The sequence below is a fragment of the Nyctereutes procyonoides genome, unplaced genomic scaffold, assembly GCF_905146905.1.
Source record: "Nyctereutes procyonoides isolate TBG_1078 unplaced genomic scaffold, NYPRO_anot_genome, whole genome shotgun sequence".
NCBI classification, from domain to species: domain Eukaryota; kingdom Metazoa; phylum Chordata; class Mammalia; order Carnivora; family Canidae; genus Nyctereutes; species Nyctereutes procyonoides.
Window position 1 is genome coordinate 364,653 of NW_026575025.1, and position 24,518 is coordinate 389,170.

Here is a 24,518-nt window from a genome sequence, read left to right on the forward strand (position 1 = left end):
GAAATGTCTCTGCCAGTGTGACCCAGGTGATCCTTAGATCATACTATTCCCCCTGAATCTCTGTCCTCTATCACACAGGAGAACCTTCACACCTTCCAGGTTCCATCCAGCCATGGCGCAGACTTCTAAAACTTCAGACTCTGAACACCACTGCTTGTAAAAACTTACAATAATCAGCCCTTCTCATATTTCCTAATAGTGGTTTGGGGAAAGTATGCAAAGCCTTCTGCTCTGTTCTCTCTTTCTCTCCTCCCTCCCTGATCAGGGCTCCCTCCCTTCTACTGGACTGACCATTCTTTTCTCCCCCAGATCACATCACATACTTTCCATGATGTTGCCTCTTTTCTCCTCCTGGTTCTGCATTTTTCTCTCAGTACTCAGAACAATTTCCTTGGTGTCTAGATGATTTGATATTTATCAAGTTGTGTTCAAGGCATCAGACAAGCATATGCTCCCCATAATGCTCCCCCATATTAACTCCCTGATAAGTTTTTGGTTTTTATTTTCTTGTTTTGGGTGGTGGGGAGGGAGTTTGAGAGAGAGAGAGAGAGAGAGAGAGAGAAACTGGTGATCTGTGGAGTGGCAAGTGGAGAGGGAAAGAGAGAGAACCTTAAGAAGGCTCTATGCTCAACATGGAGCCCAATGTGGAGCTCGACTCCCTACCCCAGAGATCATGACCTGAGCTGAAATCAAGAATCAGATGCTTAACTGACTGAGCCACCCAGGTACCACAACCCCAAGAGGGTTTTTTTTGTTTGTTTGTTTAAGAAAACACATTGAATTTCTGTGTTACCACTTATAACCTGGAGAAGTTTAAAAAAAAACAATTCCTTTTACAACAGCATCAAAAGGAAAAAAACACTTAGCAATAAACTTAAAGAGGAGGCAAATGTCTCCTATATTTTAAAACTACACACTGTTGCTAAGAGGTATTCTAAAAGACACAAATAAATGGAAAGACTGTAATGAATTGATATGGTTCATGTTATTAAGATGTCAATACTACTTAACATGATCTAAAGATTCAATGCAATCCCTATAAAAATCTTTAAAAAATTGTTTTTTCAGAAAAGGAAAAATTCATCCTAAAATTCAGGTCAAAACTCAAGTCATTCCAAGTATCCAAAATAACCTTGGGGAAAAAAACAAATAGTTGGACTATATCTAGGTTCTAAAACTTACTACAAAACTATGGTGATCAAAACAGTGTGATATTGTCATAATGACAGCCATAGCAATGGCATAGAATACAGAACCTAAAAATAAACCTTTACATAGGTGTCCAAATGATTTTCAATGAATAATAAGAACATTAATAAACCAGACCAGCGTGTTCAAAAAAAATGACACTGTGAAACCAAATATCTACAAAGTACTGAAACTGAACCCTTAACATACATCATATATAAAAATAGACTCAAAATGGATCAAAGACCTAAACTACTGACTAGAACTCTAAAAATATTAGGAGAAAAATTCATAACTTTGGATTTGGCAATGAGTTTGGTATGACACCAAAATCACAGGCAAGAAATATACAGAAGTTATACTTTGTCAAACTTATGTACTTTGAACATCAAAGGACACTATTGACAGAAAAGGCTTCCTACAAATGAGACAAAATATCTGCAACTGATACATTTGATAAAGTGTTAAATGCAGATTATAGAAAGAACTTCTACATCTCAAAAACACACACACAAAATACCATCTTGATTAAAAATGAGCAAAGAACTTCAATAGATATTTCTTCAAAGAAGATGTGTGAATGCCCTATAAGCCCATGGAAAGATGCCCAATGTCACTAATTATTAGAGAAATGCATTTTAAAACCATGATGCAATACTACATATCCAAGCTATGACCATAAAATGCAAAAAAATAACACATACAAGGCATTGGAGAAATTGGAACAAGTGTGCATTGCTGGTGGGGATGTAAAATTATACAGCTGCTAGGAAAAATGTTATGACACTTCCTAAAAAATTAAGGAATAGATTATTATATGATTCACAATTCCACTTTGGGGTGTTACATAAAATAATGGAAATCATGGTCTCAAACAGATAGTCCCATACCCACTTTCATCACAGTATTATTCACAAGAGCTAGAAAGTACAAGCAGCCAAAGTGTGCATTGACAGATAAATGTATGAACAGAATGAGATATATGCACACAACGGATTTTTATTTACCCTTAAAAATGAAGGAAATTCTGATACCTGCTAAAACATACATTAACCTACAATTCACCATGCCAAGTGAAGTAAGACAGTCACAAAAAGACAAACATTCTACGATTCCACAGACACAGGTACTTAAAATAGCCAAATTCATAGACTGAAAGAAAACAGAATGGTGGTTGTCTAAGGCGCAGAGAGAGGGAATATGGAATTAGTGTTTGATGAGTGTGATATTTCAGTTTGGAAGATGAAAAGGCACTGGACATAGATGGTACTGGTGTTTGCATAACAAACATCAATTAACTTAATTAACCATCATGACAATGTGAAATGACAGCACCACTGAACTACGCATGTAGAAATTTTTGTTATTTGTATCTTACTGCAAGTTGAAAACTACATTTAAAAATTAAGTTAATTCATTAATAATTACATGATTTCAATATAAACTGCAATAGCTATTTATCATTGGCTTTACAGACACCAGTTTAGAAAGTACATATGTCATCCAACAACAAAACTGGTAAATAAATCACCAGAGCTGTGTCCTGACACTCTGCATTTTATAAGAACTCTAATTCTCACAGTACATTGAACTTTGACTATCCATTGGTCAATAAATGCATAAATCTAAGTGGGATATTTTTTTACAGTGATAAGTAATTTCCTACCTGTACCATTCCTCACAGTACCTAGATGTCAAAATAAGCATACATTGGACAAATAGTGTTCAAGTGCCCCTGTACCACAGAGATTCTTTTCTCTTTTCCATTTAGCAGACAACTTTACTTTATAAAGTTGTGGATATCTCTCAAAGTTACCATTTTTACCTCAGTACTTCCTCATGGCATTTTTCACTTCCAAATTTCTGAATGTGCAAGTTTTAAGTTCAACAGGAGAGTTACCATGGTATAAGATACAGCCAAAGCTTGCTCAGTGGAGAAGATGGTGTTTGGATGCAAATATATAAATATTAAGGACACAATACTAAAACCACCACATTGACATATGAGATAAAGGTAAATATGGCTTTGTGTCTGTCTTACAACCTACAGGTCCTCAGGGAGCATATGATGACCAGCTAGGAGACCATCAAGAGGAAAATGTTCACAGGCAGATGAACGCACATTTGACAGCAACAAAGAGACCAAGGGTATGAGTGTCCATGCAGATGACTTTCAACCAAGGATTTACATCACACTCAAGTGGTCTATGACATTGGAGCCACACACAGGAAGCCACACTGTGAGGAGCACCTGAGTGATTGCAAGGACAAAGCCTCTAGCACATGCCACCTGAAAGACAAAGCTGTATCCCTGTCACTTGTGATGATTTCCTACTACAGGGATTTGCAGATGGCCACATGGGTGCTCAGCAAAGACTTCAGTTTTGCACTTCTTGAAAAAGATGGTTTTTCTTACTGCAAAAATGCCAAGCAGCATTTCAGGGGTCATGGATGAAGAGCAACAGATATCTGGAAGGGTTGAGACACACAGGCAGAAAATAGAAGCAGTACCCAAGCTTATGAAAGATGACTTGTTGAATCAAAGATCCACTTATGGATAACAGGTCCCAGTACTCAAAGCAGTAAACTTAAATAAATTGAATCTTAACTCAATCTTCTTAATCTTAAATTGAATCTTCTTTAAAGTAATAACTGACTTTTGTTTGTAACTAAGTTATTTTAAACTTATTTTAACTGACAACCTATTTTAATGCTAAACTTATCTCAGTGTAAACTCATTATTTTAAGTTTGAATTTGAAACATAAATATGCAAGACTAGGCATAAATCTGAAAAAGATCAGAAATGAGAGACTGCTAGCTTCATCACATATCACAATATCTTATATATGAAAGCAATTTTATGCTACATCAACTGGCACATGAATAGAAATTAATGAAAGAGAACAGAAACTTAAATGGGATCCAAGTATGTATGGAGTTTTAGAAGATAATAGAATTTCAAGTCAATGGCCAGAAGAAAATTATGCGACTATTTAAAAACCCTTGAAAGTTAGAAAACCAATTAAAAATCCATATATTTTTAATGCCTATATCAAAATAAATTCCAGATGGAGCAAAAGTTTAATAGATACACAACCTCAAAAGTGCTTTAAAATTAAATGATAAAAAACAGTGAAGAATATTTCAGTATGAATGAAGTGGGGAAGTCTTGGTAAGCAAGTCATAAAAACCAAAATTAATATTAAATTAATTAGAATGTTGTTTACATGCCAAAAGCATTCTATACAGTATACAAGTACTAAAAACACATCACAAGCTAAAAAACCAACAATTACTTATACAACAGTAGAAGAGATGGTTTCTTTAGTATAATCGACTCACACTAATATCAGTATGGAAAAGATCAACAATTACATGAAACAGATAAAAGATGTTAATAGACAATTCACAGAAAAAGAAATACAAATCATACTAAGCCTATGAAAAGATACTCAAACTCAATACTATGAGAAAGACTGCAATTTATTCAGATTGCCTTATGCCATGAGTATTTATAAGATAGTTGTTGAGGATATGAACAGAAGTATTCTCATAGAATGTGACAGCAGGATAGCTGTTAGTACAATGTCAAGGATGACGGTTTGGCAACAACTATGAAATTCAACATTTAACTATCTGCACATTGACTCAGATACATGTAACAACAATTACTCTCCTAGGAACTCATACTTCCACATATTCACAAATATACGATTGTAAAATTCTTTGCATAAAAAAGTAATAATATGAACAGGAATGAATTATTGTGGTACATATTTATAAGCGAGTAATATGGAGTACAAGAAAAACTAAAAGATCTACATGGACTGGTGTGATATCTTCAAGATGTCACAAAAGATTTCACTTCCATGTGGAATTTAATCAAGAAACCAAAACAACCAAAGAACAAAACCAGACTCATAAATACAGGGAACAAACTGGCAGCTGCCACAGGGGAGGGAGTAGAGGGATAGGCAAAATAGGTGAAGGGGCTGAAAGGTACAACGTTCTGGGAATAAAATAAATAACTCACAAGAATGAAAAGTACAGCTTAGGGAATATACTCAATAATATTATAGTAACTTTGTATGGTAACAGATTAAAGCTACACTTTTCATGATTAGTATTTCCTAAAGTATTTTTTTTCTGGGGTCCCAGGCTTCTTTATTTAAAAACAAAATGATAAGTGATGTGGGGATTAAAAACAAGAGCATCCTTGAACTTTACGTTCCCTCCAACCAGTTCCCCCCAAACTCTGTCCCCACACCAGTTGTGGTGCCAAACCCTTTCCACACTGAATGGAGAACTTTAATCTCAAAGCCCTGGTACTAACCCTAGGTTCTCATTCCCTAGCTCTTTCCCTTCCTCTGCCCCCATCCCTGGGAAGGGCTGGCTCCTCAGTTTGAATACAAGAGAGAGCCCAGAGCGGTGACAGACACAGAGGGAAAGGCTTTGCCCTCAGAGAGAGGCACCAAGGAGCCCAAAGTAGTTAGTGGGGGCCCCCATAGCCTGGGGTACCAGAAAGGGGTCCTGGTGCCAGAGGGAAGGATACTGGTGCTCCTGAGAAAAGAGACCCAGCAGCCTCAAAGTCCTCTCCTTGCCATTAGTCACTACTAATTACAGAAATAAGCTTGGACCACATCCTGTTCACGCCCAAGCTGCGGGTCTGATCGGAAGCACAGTGGCTTTCCAGCCCTGCAGGAACATGTTCTCCAGGTTACCTCACTCGGTTCTCCATCCCTGTTCACTTCCTCTTTGCAGCCTGCACAAGGATCCTTGCTTTGTACCTACCTCCCCTGCAGATTTTCATTGTTGTCAGCTTCCACCCACACTTCTGCAGCAGAGACCACAGCTTACATGTGTTCTAGAAATTGCACTGTTGAGCTTCAAAGGGACAGATGACTGTTTGGGGAAACACATTCCAAAGAGAATCTGCAGAGTGAGGCCCATATCAGCCTGAGTATATCCTAGAGTGATCCGCTTCAGGGGCTTGGCGAATTGTTCCAGGTCTTTCTGCAGAGCTTTGCTGTCCTGGAACTCCTTGGGATTTGCTCCAGTTTTTCCTTGTCTGGCTTCACAGATGGATCAGCTCTCTGACCAGGGAAGGCACCCCCGGAGCTGACTCTCCACCTCGGAACATGGCTCGCCCTTCCACTGGGAGGACTCCAGGCTGCCTTGGGGCACCCATCCCAACCCAACCTACAGTCCTCAGTATGCTCTCTCCTGCAGAATTCAAAACTTCCTCTTGGCATTCTTTACCTCCAAATTTCTGAGTACACAGGTTTATGTTTTAAAAAAGAGTTACCATGGATTCTTGGCTTGATCAGTGGAGAAGCTGGTGATTGGATACAAATATATAAACACTCAGGACACAATATAAGGTCACTACAGTGACATGAGAACACAGGCAGATATGGCTTTGGGTCTCTACTCCAAGCTACAGGCCCTCAGGGAGGATATGATGACCAGCTAGGAGACCATCAAGAGGAAAATGTTCATAGGCAGATGAACGCTCGCACATTTGACAGCAACAAAGAGACCAAGCGTATGAGTATCCATGCAGATGGCTTTCAGCCAAGGATTTACATCACACTCAAGTGGTCTATGACATTGGAGCCATACACAGGCAGCGACAATGTGACGAGGACCTGAGGGGTTGCAAGGACAAAGCCTCTAGCACATGCCACCTGAAAGACAAAGCTGTATCCCTGTCCTTGTGATGATTTCCTACTACAGGGATTTGCAGATGGCCACATGGATGCTCAGCAAAAATTTCAGTCCTGCACTTCTTAAAAGAGATGGTTTTTCTATTGCAAAAATGCCAAGCAGCATTTCAGGGGTCATGGATGAAGAGCAACAGATATCTGGAAGGGTTGAGCCACACAGGCAGAAAATAGAAGTAATACCCAAGCTTATGAAAGATGAGCTGTTGAATGAAAAGATCCGTCCATGATTAACGGTTCTCAGTACTTGAAAGCTGTAAACTCTTCTTCGATTAATCTCCTTAAATTGAATTCTTGAACCTAATAATTGACTTTGTTTTGTAACTAAACCATGTTAAACTTATTTTATCAACTTATTTTAATGTTAAGATTATTTATCTTATTTGCTAAGTTATTTTTTTACACTTGAATTTGAAACATAAATATGTAAGACTAGGCATAAATCTGATAAAGAACAGAAATGAGTACTGTTAGTCCCATCACAAATCAAAATGTATTATGTATCAAAACAATGTACTGCATATCAATTGGGCCATGAACATAGAGGTCAGTAAAACAGAATAGGGGATCCCTGGGTAGCTCAGTGGTTTAGCGCCTGCCTTTGGCCCAGGGCACGATCCTGGAGTCCCGGGATCAATCCCATGTCAGGCTCCCGGCAGGAGCCTCCCTCCTCCTGTGTCTCTGCCTCTCTCTCTCTCTCTCTCTCTCTCTATCATAACTAAGTAAATAAATAAATAAATAAATAAATAAATAAATAAATAAATCTTTTTTAAAAATAAATAAAAATTTTAAAAACTATTTAAAAAAATAAAACAGAATAGATTGGAACCAAATATAAATGGAATATATAGTCAGGATTTCAAGTCAAAAGATAACTATGCAACTATAAAAAAAACTATGCAACGAAACTTTAAGGGAACAAATAAAATTCAATCCCTACTTAATTCCTATGTCAAAATAAATTTTGAGGCATTTTACATCATATAAAAGAAGTTAAAAATATCACAAGCTAGAAAAGTAATGCATATACAATAGTAAAAGGGATCATTTCTTTAGTACATAAATGACTCAAAAATCAGCATTGGAGAGATCAATAATGAATGAAATAAAGTCTTTAATAGTTAATCCATAGGAAAAGAAGTAAAAATCATGTTAAATTTATGAGAAGATGCTTAAACTCAACTATATTAAAAGGATTTTGAAAAAAAGGACTTCTATTACAGTATAAAAATGAAATAAAATAACTTTAATCAGATTGTTCTGTCCCTTAAATATGCACTGGACACAGTTTGTTGAGTATACGGACAGAATGCATCTCAGACTGTGAGCAGCAGTATAGCTGTTAGTATTACCTCAAGGATGGCAGTATGGCAGTAACTATAAATATCTGATCATTGACTCAAATACATATAACAAGAACTCCACTCCTCAGAACCCATCTTTGCACATAATCAAAACATGTATTTATTGCAAAATTGTCATACAAAAAGGTAAGGAACAATCTGAACAGAAATGAAGACATTAATTTTAGTATATACTTATAGGGGAGTATTACCTAATATAAGAAAAACTAAGAAATCTATATAAACAGGTATGAAAGGTCTTCAATGTTGCATATAATTTGACTTTTATGTAGAATCTAAAAAACAAATAAACAGAAACAAAATAGACTCAAACACAAAGAACAAACTGATGATTACCAGAAGGGAGAGGCTGAGAGGACAGACAAGATAGGTGAAGGTGATTAAGAGGTACAGACTTCCAGTTATAAAATATTTAAGTCAAAAGATATAATGCAACATAAGAAATAATAAATAATTATTATTTATAATAATAAATTACTGTAGTAATTACCTTGGATGGTGACAGATGATGACTACACTTACATGGTGAGCATTCTTATGTCATGTCTATAATTGTCAGAGCACTATCTTGTACATCTGAACCTAAGACAGTACATCAAGTATACTTGAATTAAAAATGAAAATGAGAGACTCTTAACCCCGGAAAACAAACAAGAGGTAGTGGAAGGGGAGGTGGGCAGGGGGATGGGATGACTGGGTGATGGGCACCGAGGGGGGCACTTGATGGGATGAGCACTGGGTTTTATACTATATGTTGGCAAATCGAACTCCAATAAATATATATATATACATATATATACACATTATGTGTGCATATATATAGAGAGAGAAAATAACATAAAAACAATCATAAAATTAAAAGTGTATTTTAAAGAGGTATTGCATGAGCAATAAGAAGGGTGCGTGATGTAATGAACACTGAGTATAATATGGAACTGATGAATAACTGAACTCTACATCTGAAAGTAATGATATACTATATGTTAATTAATGGAATTTAAATAAAATAAAACATTTTTTAAATGTTGCATAGTAAAAGCAAGCATTCACATACACAGGGAAAAAAAACACATTCGTATATTTAAATGCACATGCATTTCTAAGATTGTTATCTGATAAGTCTTTAGAAACCAATCAAGTGACTGCTCCCAGGGAAGAAGACTAGAGACCATGATGAGAGATAAGCAGAAAATTTATTCTACATCTTATCCTATTCTTTTTAAAGATTTAATTTGTTTATTCATGAGAGACACAGAGAGAGAGACTGAGAGGGAGAGAGGCAGAGACACAGGAAGAGGGAGAAGCAGGCTCCATGCAGAGACCCCGACGTGGACTGGATCCCAGGTCTCCAGGATCACACCCTGGGCTGAAGGCAGCGCTAAACCACCAAGCCACCTGGGCTGCCCTACATCTTAATCTATTTGTAAGGTTTTCATTTTTGCTATAATTACCTATTAAACTTCAACTTTTCTTATATAAGACAACCAAAATTTAACAAGGAAGCCATTCTATACATGTTTGAATATATTATTTTTTAATAAATTAATTTTTATTGGTGTTCAATTTACCAACATACAGAATAACACCCAGTGCTCATCCCGTCAAGTGTCCCCCTCAGTGCCCGTCACCCATTCACCCCCACCCCCCACCCTCCTCCCCTTCCACCACCCCTAGTTCGTTTCCCAGAGATAGGAGTCTTTATGTTCTGTGTCCCTTTCTGATATTTCCCACACACTTCTTCTCCCTTCCCTTATATTCCCTTTCACTATTATTCATATTCCCCAAATGATGAGAACATACACTGTTTGTCCTTTCTCCGATTGACTTACTTCACTCAGCATAATACCCTCCAGTTCCATCCACGTTGAAGCAAATGGTGGGTATTTGTCGTTTCTAATGGCTGAGTAATATTCCATTGTATACATAGACCACATCTTCTTTATCCTTTCATCTTTCGATGGACCCCGAGGCTCCTTCCACAGTTTGGCTATCGTGGACATGGCTGCTAGAAACATCGGGGTGCAGGTGTCCCGGTGTTTCATTGCATCTGAATCTTTGGGGTAAATCCCTAACAGTGCAATTGCTGGGTCATAGGGCAGGTCTATTTTTAACTCTTTGAGGAACCTCCACGCAGTTTTCCAGAGTGGCTGCATCAGTTCACATTCCCACCAACAGTGTAAGAGGGTTCCCTTTTCTCCGCATCCTCTCCAACATTTGTTGTTTCCTGCCTTGTTAATTTTCCCCATTCTCACTGGTGTGAGGTGGTATCTCATTGTGGTTTTGATTTGTATTTCCCCGATGGCAAGTGATGCAGAGCATTTTCTCATGTGCATGTTGGCCATGTCTATGTCTTCCTCTGTGAGATTTCTCTTCATGTCTTTTGCCCATTTCATGATTGGATTGTTTGTTTCTTTGCTGTTGAGTTTAATAAGTTCTTTATAGATTTTGGAAACTAGCCCTTTATCTGATATGTTATTTGCAAATATCTTCTCCCATTCTGTAGGTTGTCTTTGAGTTTTGTTGACTGTATCCTTTGCTGTGCAAAAGGTTCTTATCTTGATGAAGTCCCAATAGTTCATTTTTGCTTTTGTTTCTTTTGCTTTCATGGATGTATCTTGCAAGAAGTTACTGTAGCCAAGTTCAAAAAGGGTGTTGCCTGTGTTCTCCTCTAGGATTTTGATGGAATCTTGTCTCACATTTAGATCTTTCATCCATTTTGAATTTATCTTTGTGTATGGTGCAAGAGAGTGGTCTAGTTTCATTCTTCTGCATGTGGATGTCCAATTTTCCCAGCACCATTTATTGAAGAGACTGTCTTTCTTCCAGTGGATAGTCTTTCCTCCTTTATCGAATATTAGTTGACCATAAAGTTCAGGGTCCACTTCTGGATTCTCTATTCCGTTCCATTGATCTATGTGTCTGTTTTTTTGCCAGTACCACACAGTCTTGATGACCCAGCTTTGTAGTACAACCTGAAATCTGGCATTGTGATGCCCCCAGATAGGGTTTTCTTTTTTAAAATTCCCCTGGCTATTCGGGGTCTTTTCTGATTCCACACAAATCTTAAAATAATTTGTTCTAACTCTCTGAAGAAAGTCCATGGTATTTTGATAGGGATTGCATTAAACGTGTAGATGGCCCTGGGTAACATTGACATTTTCAGAATATTAATTCTGCCAATCCATGAGCATGGAATATTTTTCCACCTCTTTGTGTCTTCCTCAATTTCTTTCAGAAGTGTTCTATAGTTTTTAGGGTATAGATCCTTTACCTCTTTGGTTAGGTTTATTCCTAGGTATCTTATGCTTTTGGGTGCAATTGTAAATGGGATTGACTCCTTAATTTCTCTTTCTTCAGTCTCATTGTTAGTGTATAGAAATGCCATTGATTTCTGGGCATTCATTTTGTATCCTGCCACACTACCAAATTGCTGTATGAGTTCTAGCAATCTTGGGGTGGAGGCTTTTGGGTTTTCTATGTACAGTATCATGTCATCAGCGAAGAGGGAGAGTTTGACTTCTTCTTTGCCAATTTGAATGCCTTTAATATCTTTTTGTTGTCTGATTGCTGAGGCTAGGACTTCCAATACTATGTTGAATAGCAGTGGTGAGAGTGGACATCCCTGTCTTGTTCCTGATCTTAGGGGAAAGGCTCCCAGTGCTTCCCCATTGAGAATGATATTTGCTGTGGGCTTTTCGTAGATGGCTTTTAAGATGTTGAGGAATGTTCCCTCTATCCCTACACTCTGAAGAGTTTTGATCAGGAATGGATACTGTATTTTGTCAAATGCTTTCTCTGCATCTAATGAGAGGATCATAGGGTTCTTGGTTTTCCTCTTGCTGATATGATGAATCACATTGATTGTTTTATGAGTGTTGAACCAGCCTTGTGTCCCGGGGATAAATCCTACTTGGTCATGGTGAATAATTTTCTTAATGTATTGTTGGATCCTATTGGCTAGTATCTTGTTGAGAATTTTTGCATCCATGTTCATCAGGAATATTGGTCTGTAATTCTCCTTTTTGGTGGGGTCTTTGTCTGGTTTTGGAATTAAGGTGATGCTGGCCTCATAGAATGAATTTGGAAGTACTCCATCTCTTTCTATCTTTCCAAACAGCTTTAGTAGAATAGGTATTATTTCTTTTTTAAACGTTTGATAGAATTCCCCTGGGAAGCCATCTGGCCCTGGACTCTTGTGTCTTGGGAGGTTTTTGATGACTTCTTCAATTTCCTCCCTGGTTATTGGCCTGTTCAGGTTTTCTATTTTTTCCTGTTCCAGTTTTGGTAGTTTGTGGCTTTCCAGGAATGAATCCATTTCTTCGAGATTGCCTAATTTATTGGCGTAGAGCTGTTCATAATATGTTTTTAAAATCGTTTGTATTTCCTTGGTGTTGGTAGTGATCTCTCCTTTCTCATTCATGATTTTATTAATTTGAGTCTTCTCTCTCTTCTTTTTAATAAGGTTGGCTAATGGTTTATCTATCTTATTAATTCTTTCAAAGAACCAACTCCTGGTTCTATTGATCTGTTCCACAGTTCTTCTGGTCTCAATTTCATTGAGTTCTGCTCGAATTTTAATTAACTCTCTTCTTCTGCTGGGCGTCGGGTCGATTTGCTGCTTCTTCTCTAGCTCCTTTATGTGTAAGGTTAGCTTTTGTATTTGAGTTTTTTCCAGTTTTTGAATGGATGCTTGTATTGCGATGTATTTCCCCCTCAGGACTGCTTTTGCTGTATCCCAAAAATTTTGAATGGTTGTATCTTCATTCTCATTAGTTTCCATGAATCTTTTTAATTCTTCCTTAATTTCCTGGTTGACCCTTTCATCTTTTAGCAGGATGGTCCTTAACCTCCACGTGTTTGAGGTCCTTCCAAACTTCTTCTTGTGATTGAGTTCTAATTTCAAGGCGTTATGGACTGAGAATATGCAGGGGACGATCCCAATCTTTTGGTATCAGTTCAGACCCGATTTGTGACCCAGTATGTGGTCTATTCTGGAGAAAGTTCCATGTGCACTTGAGAAGAATGTGTATTCAGTTGAGTTTGGATGTAAAGTTCTGTCGATATCTGTGAAATCTATCTGGTCCAGTGTATCATTTAAAGCTCTCGTTTCTTTGGAGATGTTGTGCTTAGAAGACCTATCGAGGGTAGAAAGAGCTAGATTGAAGTCACCAAGTATAAGTGTATTATTATCTAAGTATGTCTTAACTTTGGTTAATAATTCATTTAAGTATTTGGCAGCTCCCACATTCGTGGCATATATATTGAGGATTGTTAAGTCCTCTTGCTGGATAGATCCTTTAAGTATGATATAGTGTCCCTCTTCGTCTCTCACTACAGTCTTCGGGGTAAATTTTAGTTTATCTGATATAAGGATGGCTACCCCTGCTTTCTTTTGAGAACCATTTGAATGGTAATTGGTTCTCAAACCTTTTATTTTCAGGTTGTAGGTGTCCTTCTGTCTAAAATGAGTCTCTTGTAGACAGCAAATAGATGGGTCCTGCTTTTTTATCCAGTCTGAAACCCTGCGCCTTTTGATGGTGTCATTGAGCCCATTCACGTTCAGAGTTACTATTGACAGATATGAGTTTAGTGTCATCATGATATCTATTCAGTCCTTGTTTTTGTGGATTGTTCCACTGAACTTCTTCTTAAAGGGGAATTTTAAGAGTCCCCCTTAAAATTTCTTGCAGAGCTGGTTTGGAGGTCACATATTCTTTCAGTTCCTGCCTGTCTTGGAAGCTCTTTATCTCTCCTTCCATTCTGAATGAAAGCCTTGCTGGATAAGGTAATCTTGGTTGCATGTTCTTCTCATTTAGGACCCTGAATATATCCTGCCACCCCTTTCTGGCCTGCCAGGTCTCTGTGGAGAGGTCTGCTGTTACCCTAATACTTCTCTCCATAAAAGTCAGGGATTTCTTGTCTCTTGCTGCTTTAAGGATCTTCTCTTTATCTTTGGAATTTGCAAGCTTCACTATTAAATGTCGAGGTGTTGAACGGTTTTTATTGATTTTAGGGGGGGGATCTCTCTATTTCCTGGATCTGAATGCCTGTTTCCCTTCCCAGATTGGGAAAGTTTTCAGCTAGGATTTGTTCAAATACATATTCTGGCCCTCTGTCCCTTTCGGCGCCCTCGGGAACCCCAATTAAACGTAGGTTTTTCTTCCTTAGGTGTCATTTATTTCCCATAATCTGTCTTCATGGTCCTTTAATTGTTTGTCTCTTTTTTCCTCAGTTTCCCTCTTTGCCATTAACTTGTCTTCTATGTCACTCACTCGTTCTTCCACCTCGTTAACCCTCGTCGTTAGGACTTCTAGTTTGGATTGCATCTCATTCAGTTGATTTTTAATTTCTGCCTGATTGGATCTAAATTCTGCAGTCATGAAGTCTCGTGAGTCCTTAATGCTCTTTTCTAGAGCCACCAGTAGCTGTATAATAGTGCTTCTGAATTGGCTTTCTGACATTGAATTGTAATCCAGATTTTGTAGCTCTGTGGGAGAGAGGGCTGTTTCTGATTCTTTCTTTTGAGGTGAGGTTTTCCTTCTAGTCATTTTGCTCAGTGCGGAGTGGCCAAAAACAAGTTGTATTGGGAAAAGGAGAGAAAGAGAGAGAAGGAAAGAAAAGTGAAAAAGAAAAAAGAAAAAGAAAAGAAAAAGGAAAGAAGAGAAGAAAAAGGGAAAGAAAAAGAAAGAAAGGTGAAAAAAAAGGGGTGGGGGAAGCAATCAGAAATCAAAAAGAAAAGAAAAAAGAAAAAAAGAAAAAAAAAACACGGGGGAGTATTTCTGTAGACTTTAAGTCCCTTGACTTCCCCTGGAACTGGTCCGTCCAGCTGGTCTTCTGGGGGAGGGGCCTGTTGCGCTGATTTTCAGGTGTTAGCACTTGGGGGAGCTGCTCTGCCCCTGCCTGCTGCAGGGCTCAGCGGGGGTTGTTTACCCCGTGAGGCCCCAGGAGGAACAGTTGCAGTTGCTATGGCAACTCTGGAAGCCTGGATTCAGCCTCCGCAGGAACTACGGGGCTCGGGGCTCTCGGCTCTCCATCTGCAGGACCTGGAGGCTCCGGGGCGGGGCCGCTGATCTGCTCAGCTCGGGGCAGGAGCGTCCTTGCTGTCCTGGGCCCTCCCGGCCTCTGCCTGTCCCGGGGGGAGGCCAGATCCTGGGCTGTGTCCCGGCGCCCTGTGCTCCGGGGCCTGCGTTGTTGGATTCGCGCTCCCGCCCCGCAGCTCCCTCCCTGGAGCCGCTCCCGAGCCCCTCCGAACTGCTCCGGTGCGTGCTGCAGCCCTTAGGGAGCTCGGAGCACTCTCCTGCGCTCGCAGGTGTCTGTTAGTGTCCCCGGGAGCCCGAGGGCATCCCCGCCCTCCTGGGTCCTGCTCCAACTCCCTGCGAGCCCCTTTCCGCCCGTCCGGGAAGGTTGGTGCAGCTCTTGCTCCTCCGGGACGGGGCTCTCCTGTCCTGGGGACACTCGCCCCGGCCTCAGCCCGGCTCCTCGCGGGGCCCCTCCCCCTCGGAGGCCTTTTGCTTCTTTATTTCTTTTTCCCCGTCTTCCTACCTTGATAGAAGCGCGAACTCTTCTCACTGTAGCATTCCAGCTCTTCTCTCTTTACATCTCAGGCCGAATTCGTAGATTTTCAGGATGATTTGAAGGTTATCTAGGTAATTTGTTGGGGACAGGTGATTTGGGGACCCTGCTCTTCCGCCATCTTGCCCCTCCCCCTAGATTTGTTGACTGTTTCCTTTGCTGTGCAGAAGCTTTTTAGCTTGATGAAGTCCAAATAGTTCATTTTTGTTTTTGTTTCCATTGTCTTTGGAGATGTTTCTAGCAACAAGTTCCTGTAGCTGAGATCAAAGAGGTTGCCACCTCTGTTTTCCTCTACAATTTTGATGGATTCTTGTCTCACAGATCTTTCATCCATTTTGAATTTATTTTTGTCTGGTTTCATTCTACATGTGACTGTCCAATTATCCAAACACCACTTGTTGAAAAAACTGTCTTTTCTCCATTGGATACTCTTTCCTGCTTTGTCAAAGATGAGTTCTCCATAGAGTTGAGGGTCCATTTCTGGGTTCTCTATTCTGTTCCACTGACATAAGTGCCTATTTTTGTGCCAGTACATACGGTCTTGATGATCACAGCTTTGTAATGTGGCTTGAAGTCTGACATTGAGATGCACCAGTTTTAGTTTTCTTCTTCAAGATTCCTCTGGCTATTCAGGGTCTTTTTTGATTCCATACAAATTTTAGGATTACTTTTTCCAGTTTTGTGAAAAATGTCAATGGTATTCTGATAGGGATTGCATTGAATGCGTAGATTACTCTGGGGAGCATAGACATTTTAACATTAACTATTCTTCCAATCCATGAGCATGGAAGGTTTTTCTATTCCTCTGTGTTTTCTTCATTTTCTTTCATAAGTGTTCTATAGTTTTTAGAGCACAGATCCTTTACTTCTTTGGTTAGGTTTATTCCTACATACCTTAGGAATTTTGGTGCAATTATAAATGGGATTGATTCCTTAATTTCTCTTTCTTCTGTCTCATTGTTAGTATATAGAAATGCAACTGATTTCTGTGCACTGATTTTTATATCCTGCTACTACTTTGCTGAATTGTTGTATGAGTTTTAGTAATTTTGGGGTGGAGTCTTTGGGTTTTCCACATAAAGTATCATGTCATCTGTGAAGAGAGAGAGTTTGACTCCTTCTTTATCAATTTGTTTTTTTAATACATTTATTTTTTATTGGTGTTCAATTTGCCAACATACAGAATAACACCCAGTGATCATCCCATCAAGTGCCCCCTTGAGTGCTCATCACCCATTCACCCCCACGCCCCCCCCGCCCTCCTCCCCTTGCACCACCCCTAGTTTGTTTCCCAGAGTTAGGAGTCTTCATGTTCTGTCTCCCTTTCTGATTTTTCCTACCCATTTCTTCTCCGTTCCCTTCTATTCCCTTTCACTATTATTTATATTCCCCAAATGAATGAGACCATGTAATGTTCTTTATCAATTTGAATGCCTTTTGTTTCTTTTTGTTTTCTGATTGCTGGGGCTAGGACTTCTAATATTATATTGAACAACAGTGGTGAGTTGGCATCCCTGTCATGTTTCTGACCTTAGAGGAAAAGTTCTCTCTTTTTCCTGAGTGATAAAATGTTAAATAGCTTGGTTGTGGTGATTATTTCACAATGTATACTTATGTTAACCTATCAAGTTATACATCTTAAATTCACACAACTTTAATTGTTCATGATATTTCAATAAGCCAAAGAAAAAGAGGTCCAAGAACTTTAAAATGGCTGTCCATTTGCTTTATGCCCTCACTGCTCTAGCTCTTAAGGAATCATTAGTGGGTTCCTAAAAAGATTTAATATTGATGATTAAGGAGAAACTCCTCTGTGACGTGAGCCTACAGGGGAACTACATCACAGTTCCACTGGAATTATGGCATCCTTCTATTTACATGGAATCTGGCTTTCTTTCTATCTTTGTAATTTTATTTATTTATTCTTGAGAGACACATAGAGAGAGGCAGAGACATAGGCAGAGGGAGAAGTAGGCTCCCTGAAGGGAGCCTGATGCAAGACTCTTCATCCAAGGGTCCCAGGATCATGACCTGAGCCAAAGGCAGATGCTCAATCCCTGAGCCATTCGAGTGCCCTGGCATTCAGTTTTCTGAACAACCCAGGACACAGAGAGGAAGGAGACTCACAGCTTAGGTTCCAAGTGTAGGAAATACAATTCTCCACCTAAGAATGAGTGTTTCTCAACACGTCTCCTTAGAATACTGTTTCTAAGACAAAGCCTTTCCATCAAAGGAGATAATTAATTCCTGGGAGAGGAAACAAGAGCTCCAAGACAAGGTCCCTGAACCTTGATGCAAACCTCTTTAAATATCCTTACAGGGAAAAGTTAAAATGTTTCTGTTCACCTCTCCAGAGCAAGATTCATCATGAGCAGAATGAACCACCTGAATGTAATTTCTCCACACTGTCTGCCTCTTGCTCCACAGGACCAAAGCCATAAATAGATTATTTCTCTGTAGTGTTTCGAGTGAATCCATTCTAAATTCAAAACCAGAAAACACATTTCAAATAGATTTTCTCTGAAAAAGTTTTGAGGTGTTAGGCTTAATGGAAAGATTTGGACTCATAAGAGTACTCTTTTATTTTAGTAGACTCATTGAGGAATAATGATATACTCCCCAAAATTGCACATATCTAATGTATACAGTTTCTTAATAACTGTTGAATTGATAGTGAATTATCTGAATAGGCCCTTCCCAAGTGTAACATATTTTTCATATTGAAAATTACTTATTACAAGTAGAGGACAGTTTGAAGATGGGACTGTTGCTGAATACCCGCAAACATCACTAAGATCATCCAAGACAGCTGAGGTAAGTTTTTCAAATAGTGCTGATACTTATTAAAGAGTGTTACTTCCCATATATATTACTCATTATTTTTCAACACCTTCCAAACAGAGTAATAGAATAAATTATCCTTATCCCAATGCTTCAAAAGATGATTTATGAATATTATTAGCTAATTTGACACTTAAAAAATTGGGGGCTCATTAAGCAAATGGTAGGACCCTGCTTTCTGACACTAGGCACCATGCTTTGACCATAAGACACTTCCTAATAATGAAGAAAAATCATAATAACTAAAACACATTTTTATTACATTACAAACCCACAAATATGAAAATTAAATGAAAAAGATCACCAGCTGTTTGTTCAAGCACAAACATGGAGAACAGTTCCTGGGATTAACTTCTATGCATTACACAAGTCTCTATTGTTTCTTTGAGTGTAAAATTGGTGGTGATCCTTCCTAAACTCATTGCATAGTTAAATGTTTCTGTGATATTATTACCCAAACTGTCAATTCTTCCTATCTCGTAGGAGCAATCACAGTCATAAAATTAAATGAAAGTCCTTTGTGTGTCCCAAACAGTGTGGTCAATGTTTCAAATAATTTGGATAACCTGTGAGGTGGATATTATTATTCTTGCTTTATAGATTAGGAAACAAGGATGTAAGGTACTAAGGCAATGCACCCCAGATAAAAGAAATTGCAAATGGAAGAACAAGGATGCTACTCTGGTCTTTCTGATTTTCAAACCAATACAATTAACCACAGGGATAATTCGTTTTTATATTTTGCAGAAGAGTGTGGCAGCCCATTTTTTAGAGGAGGATACTGTAAGAAAGACTTAGTACTCGGGGAGAGATCAAGAAAAAAGCGTTGTTCAATGAAAGAGTACCACATTTTTAAGATTTGTGAGTTCCAATATGTCATTGTGTGTGCTGTGTGTCTGCTGCTGAAGCTGCTGCACATAAGCTTGCCTCTAAAGTTTTATTAAAGTAATTACAAGTATCATGGTCATATCAAAAAGAGATGACTAATTCAACTTGTTGTTTCTTGTAAAGTAACAATATAGGGCATGGATTAAAAATTTGGCGGGCCAACAATTAACGAGTATAACCACAAGTATAACCTGACCTTTCTTTGCTCCAGCCTTTATTAGATACTCAGTCATCTTGGGCAAGATTCTTAACTTCTTCTCTATGCTTCTATTCCCTAATGTGTAAAATAGGGATTAAAATGAGCCATCCTGTAGGTTTGTAGTGAGGCTTACCTAACCAAATGTCTGCAAAAACACTTAAAGCACACTAAGTGTTCAGTTAGCTTTGGTTAATATTACCATCATTGTTATAATTATTAACATTTATCTCTGAGATTGTTTCCTCATCTGCAAAATGAATGATATTAATACCAACCACACAGGTAATCATATGAAAAAGGACCCTGTATACAAAGTACTTGCTACATACCATGCACACAGCAATCAATTTGGAGGCAAAGCGAAAGCCCTCTCCACCTGTGTCTCCCACATCACAGTGGTCCTCCTATTCTTTGTGCCCTGCATATTTGTGTACATGAGACCCACAGCTACATTATCCATTGATAAAGCAGTTGCAGTGTTCTATACTACAATAACTCCCATGTTAAACCCCTTAATCTATACCTTGAGAAATGCCCAAATGAAAAATGCTATTAGGAAATTGTGTAGTAGGGGCAAGATGGCGGAAGAGCAGGGTCCCCAAATCACCTGTCCCCACCAAGTTACCTAGATAACCTTCAAACCATCCTGAAAATCTACGAATTCGGCCTGAGATGTAAAGAGAGACCAGCTGGAACGCTACAGTGAGAAGAGTTCGCGCTTCTATCAAGGTAGGAAGACGGGGAAAAAGAAATAAAGAAACAAAAGGCCTCCGAGGGGGAGGGGCCCCGCGAGGAGCCGGGCTGAGGCCGGGGCTAGTGTCCCCAGGACGGGAGAGCCCCGTCCCGGAGGAGCAGGAGCTGCACCAACCTTCCCGGGCGGGCGGAAAGGGGCTCGCAGGGAGTTGGAGCAGGACCCAGGAGGGCGGGGATGCCCTCGGGCTCCCGGGGACACTAACAGACACCTGCGAGCGCAGGAGAGTGCTCCGAGCTCCCTAAGGGCTGCAGCACGCACCACCGAGCAGCTCGGAGGGGCTCGGGAGCGGCTCCAGGGAGGGAGCTGCAGGGCGGGAGCGCGAATCCAACAGCGCAGGCCCCGGAGCACAGGGCGCCGGGACACAGCCCAGGATCCGGCCTCCCCCTGGGACAGGCAGAGGCCGGGAGGGCCCAGGACAGCAAGGACGCTCCTGCCCCGAGCTGAGCACATCAGCGGCCCCGCCCCGGAGCCTCCAGGCCCTGAGGACGGAGAGCCGAGAGCCCCGAGCCCCGTAGTTCCTGCGGAGGCTAAATCCAGGCTTCCAGAGTTGCCATAGCAACTGCTGCTGTTCCTCCCTGGGTCCCACGGGGTAAACAACCCCCGCTGAGCCCTGCAGCAGGCAGGGGCAGAGCAGCTCCCCCAAGTGCTGACACCTGAAAATCAGCACAGCAGGCCCCTCCCCCAGAAGACCAGCTGGACGGACCAGTGATACTCCCCCGTGTTCCAATACAACTTGTTTTTGGCCACTCTGCACTGAGCAAAATGACTAGAAGGAAAACCTCACTTCAAAAGAAAGAATCAGAAACAGCCCTCTCTCCCACAGAGTTACAAAATCTGGCATTGCACCATTATACAGCTACTGGTGGCTCTAGAAAAAAGCATTAAGGCCTCACGAGACTTCATGACTGCAGAATTTAGATCCAATCAGGCAGAAATTAAAAATCAATTGAATGAGATGCAATCCAAACTAGAAGTCCTAACGACGAGGGTTAACGAGGTGGAAGAACGAGTGAGTGACATAGAAGACAAGTTAATGGCAAAGAGGGAAACTGAGGAAAAAAGAGACAGTCAATTAAGGGACCATGAAGACAGATTAAGGCAAATAAATGACACTCTGAGGAAGAAAAACCTACGTTTAATTGGGGTTCCCGAGGGCGCCGAAAGGGACAGAGGGCCAGAATATGTATTTGAACAAATCCTAGCTGAAAACTTTCCCAATCTGGGAAGGGAAACAGGCATTCAGATCCAGGAAATAGAGAGATCCCCCCCTAAAATCAATAAAAACCGTTCAACACCTCGACATCTAATAGTGAAGCTTGCAAATTCCAAAGATAAAGAGAAGATCCTTAAAGCAGCAAGAGACAAGAAGTCCCTGACTTTCATGGGGAGGAATATTAGGGTAACAGCAGACCTCTCCACAGAGACCTGGCAGGCCAGAAAGGGCTGGCAGGATGTATTCAGGGTCCTAAATGAGAAGAACATGCAACCAAGAATACTTTATCCAGCAAGGCTCTCATTCAAAATGGAAGGAGAGATAAAGAGCTTCCAAGACAGGCAGGAACTGAAAGAATATGTGACCTCCAAACCAGCTCTGCAAGAAATTTTAAGGGGGACTCTTAAAACTCCCCTTTAAGAAGAAGTTCAAGTAACTCTGAACGTGAATGGGCTTAATGACCCCATCAAAAGGCGCAGAGTTTCAGACTGGATAAAAAAACAGGACCCATCTATTTGCTGTCTACAAGAGACTCATTTTAGACAGAAGGACACCTACAACCTGAAAATAAAAGGTTGGAGAACCATTTACCATTCAAATGGTTCTCAAAATATACCCTAAAAACTACAGAACACTTCTGAAAGAAATTGAGGAAGACACAAAGAGATGGAAAAATATTCCATGCTCATGGATTGGCAGAATTAATATTGTGAAAATGTCAATGTTACCCAGGGCAATTTACACGATTAATGCAATCCCTATCAAAATACCATGGACTTTCTTCAGAGACTTAGAACAAATTATTTTAAGATTTGTGTGGAATCAGAAAAGACCCCAAACAGCCAGGGGAATTTTAAAAAAAGAAAACCATATCTGGGGGCATCACAATGCCAGATTTCAGGTTGTACTACAAAGCTGTGTTCATCAAGACAGTGTGGTACTGGCACAAAAACAGACATATAGATCAATGGAACAGAACAGAGAACCCAGAAGTGGACCCTGAACTTTATGCTCAACTAATATACAATAAAGGAGGAAAGACGATCCACTAGAAGAAAGACAGTCTCTTCAATAAATGGTGCTGGGAAAATTGGACATCCACATGCAGAAGAATGAAACTGGACCACTCTCATGCACCATACACAAAGATAAACTCAAAATGGATGAAAGATCTAAATGTGAGACAAGATTCCATCAAAATCCCAGAGAAGAACTCAGGCAACACCCTTTTTGAACTTGGCCACAGTAACCGGAGAAGGACAAACAGTGTATGTTCTCCTTCATTTGGGGAATATGAATAATAGCGAAAGGGAATATAAGGGAAGGGAGAAGAAATGTGTGAGAAATATCAGAAAGGGAGACAGAACATAAAGACTTCTAACTCTGGGAAATGAACTAGGGGTGGTGGAGGGGGAGGAGGGTGGGGGGTGGGGGTGAATGGGTGCCGGGCACTGAGGGGTACACTTGACGGGATGAGCACTGGGTGTTATTCTGTATGTTGGTAAATTGAACACCAATAAAAATTAATTTATATATTTTTTTTAATTTTTATTTATTTATGATAGTCACACACAGAGAGAGAGAGAGGCAGAGACACAGGCAGAGGGAGAAGCAGGCTCCATGCACCATGAGCCAGACGTGGGATTCGATCCCGGGTCTCCAGGATCGCGCCCTGGGCCAAAGGCAGGCGCCAAACCGCTGCGCCACCCAGGGATCCCTAAAAATTAATTTATAATAAAAAAAAGGAAATTGTGTAGTAAGAAAGCTATTTCAGGTAACAAATAAATGTGCCTGGGGCCCAACATTGATTCAATGGAAACAAAGGCCAAAATGACATTTTGGATGATTTCCACAAGGAATGCCTAAGGGAGGGAGAAATAAATTAACCACTATGAATCATAAATTCTGTATTGAGAGTAGCAGCAATGGATGCAAGAAAAGAGAAAACATAACCCAGGACCACTTTGCATATTCAGAAAACTCTACCAAATTGGGGTTTAGTTTTACTAGCTTCAACCATATATATGGATTCATAGGCTTTCCTTCTAATAACAACTTAAAGAAAGAATTTATTGTTATCAAGCAATAATCTCTATAAAAATCCAAGGAGGTAGGCCCTGCTATCATCACTGATTATAGAAACTGATAGAAAGGGGAAACGGGTGAGGAAACAGAGAAATGGAAAGATACCGATACATTGGAAAGCCAGTAATAATAAGAACTGACTGATTTCCCAGATCATGTTCTTAAATGCTGTTAAATGTCAGGCAAATATACTAGTTCATTATCTACAACAAAAAAGCCTAATAGTTTTTCAGGAATAGCAGCTTGTTTTTACATTTCACAATTGATTGTACATGTTGCCTATAACATTATGGCATGTAACTGTTTAGGGTTATAAAAGACTTAGTTAGCCATTTAACCTCTAAAGGGGTAGGTGAAAAAATAAATAAATAAATAAATAAATAAATAAATAAATAAATAAATAAATAAATAAAGGGGTAGGTGAAGATTAGGCCAGGCTTCCAAGTTCCCTTGTAGGCTTCAGAACCTAATTTTTGTATTGCTCATATCAGCCATCTTACACCGTTACCCTATCAGAAAGAGTAATGACTCAAAGAATATTTTGATTTCAGACAGAAAATTCTATTTATTAAATATACAGTCATACTCTCTTGTACTTGTCTACTACATAACAATAGCCTCTACGAGGTAGCATGATGTCTGGTGCACAATAAATATTGAGTGAATGAATGAATGAAAAGTATAAAGGAA

The 24,518-nt window shown here is 39.7% G+C and overlaps 1 pseudogene; it reads right to left on the reverse strand.

The window, feature by feature from the left end:
- Positions 1-5,586: 5,586 nt before the first annotated feature.
- On the reverse strand, positions 5,587-24,462 carry LOC129503152 (POU domain, class 5, transcription factor 1-like; annotated as a pseudogene).
- Positions 24,463-24,518: the final 56 nt, after the last annotated feature.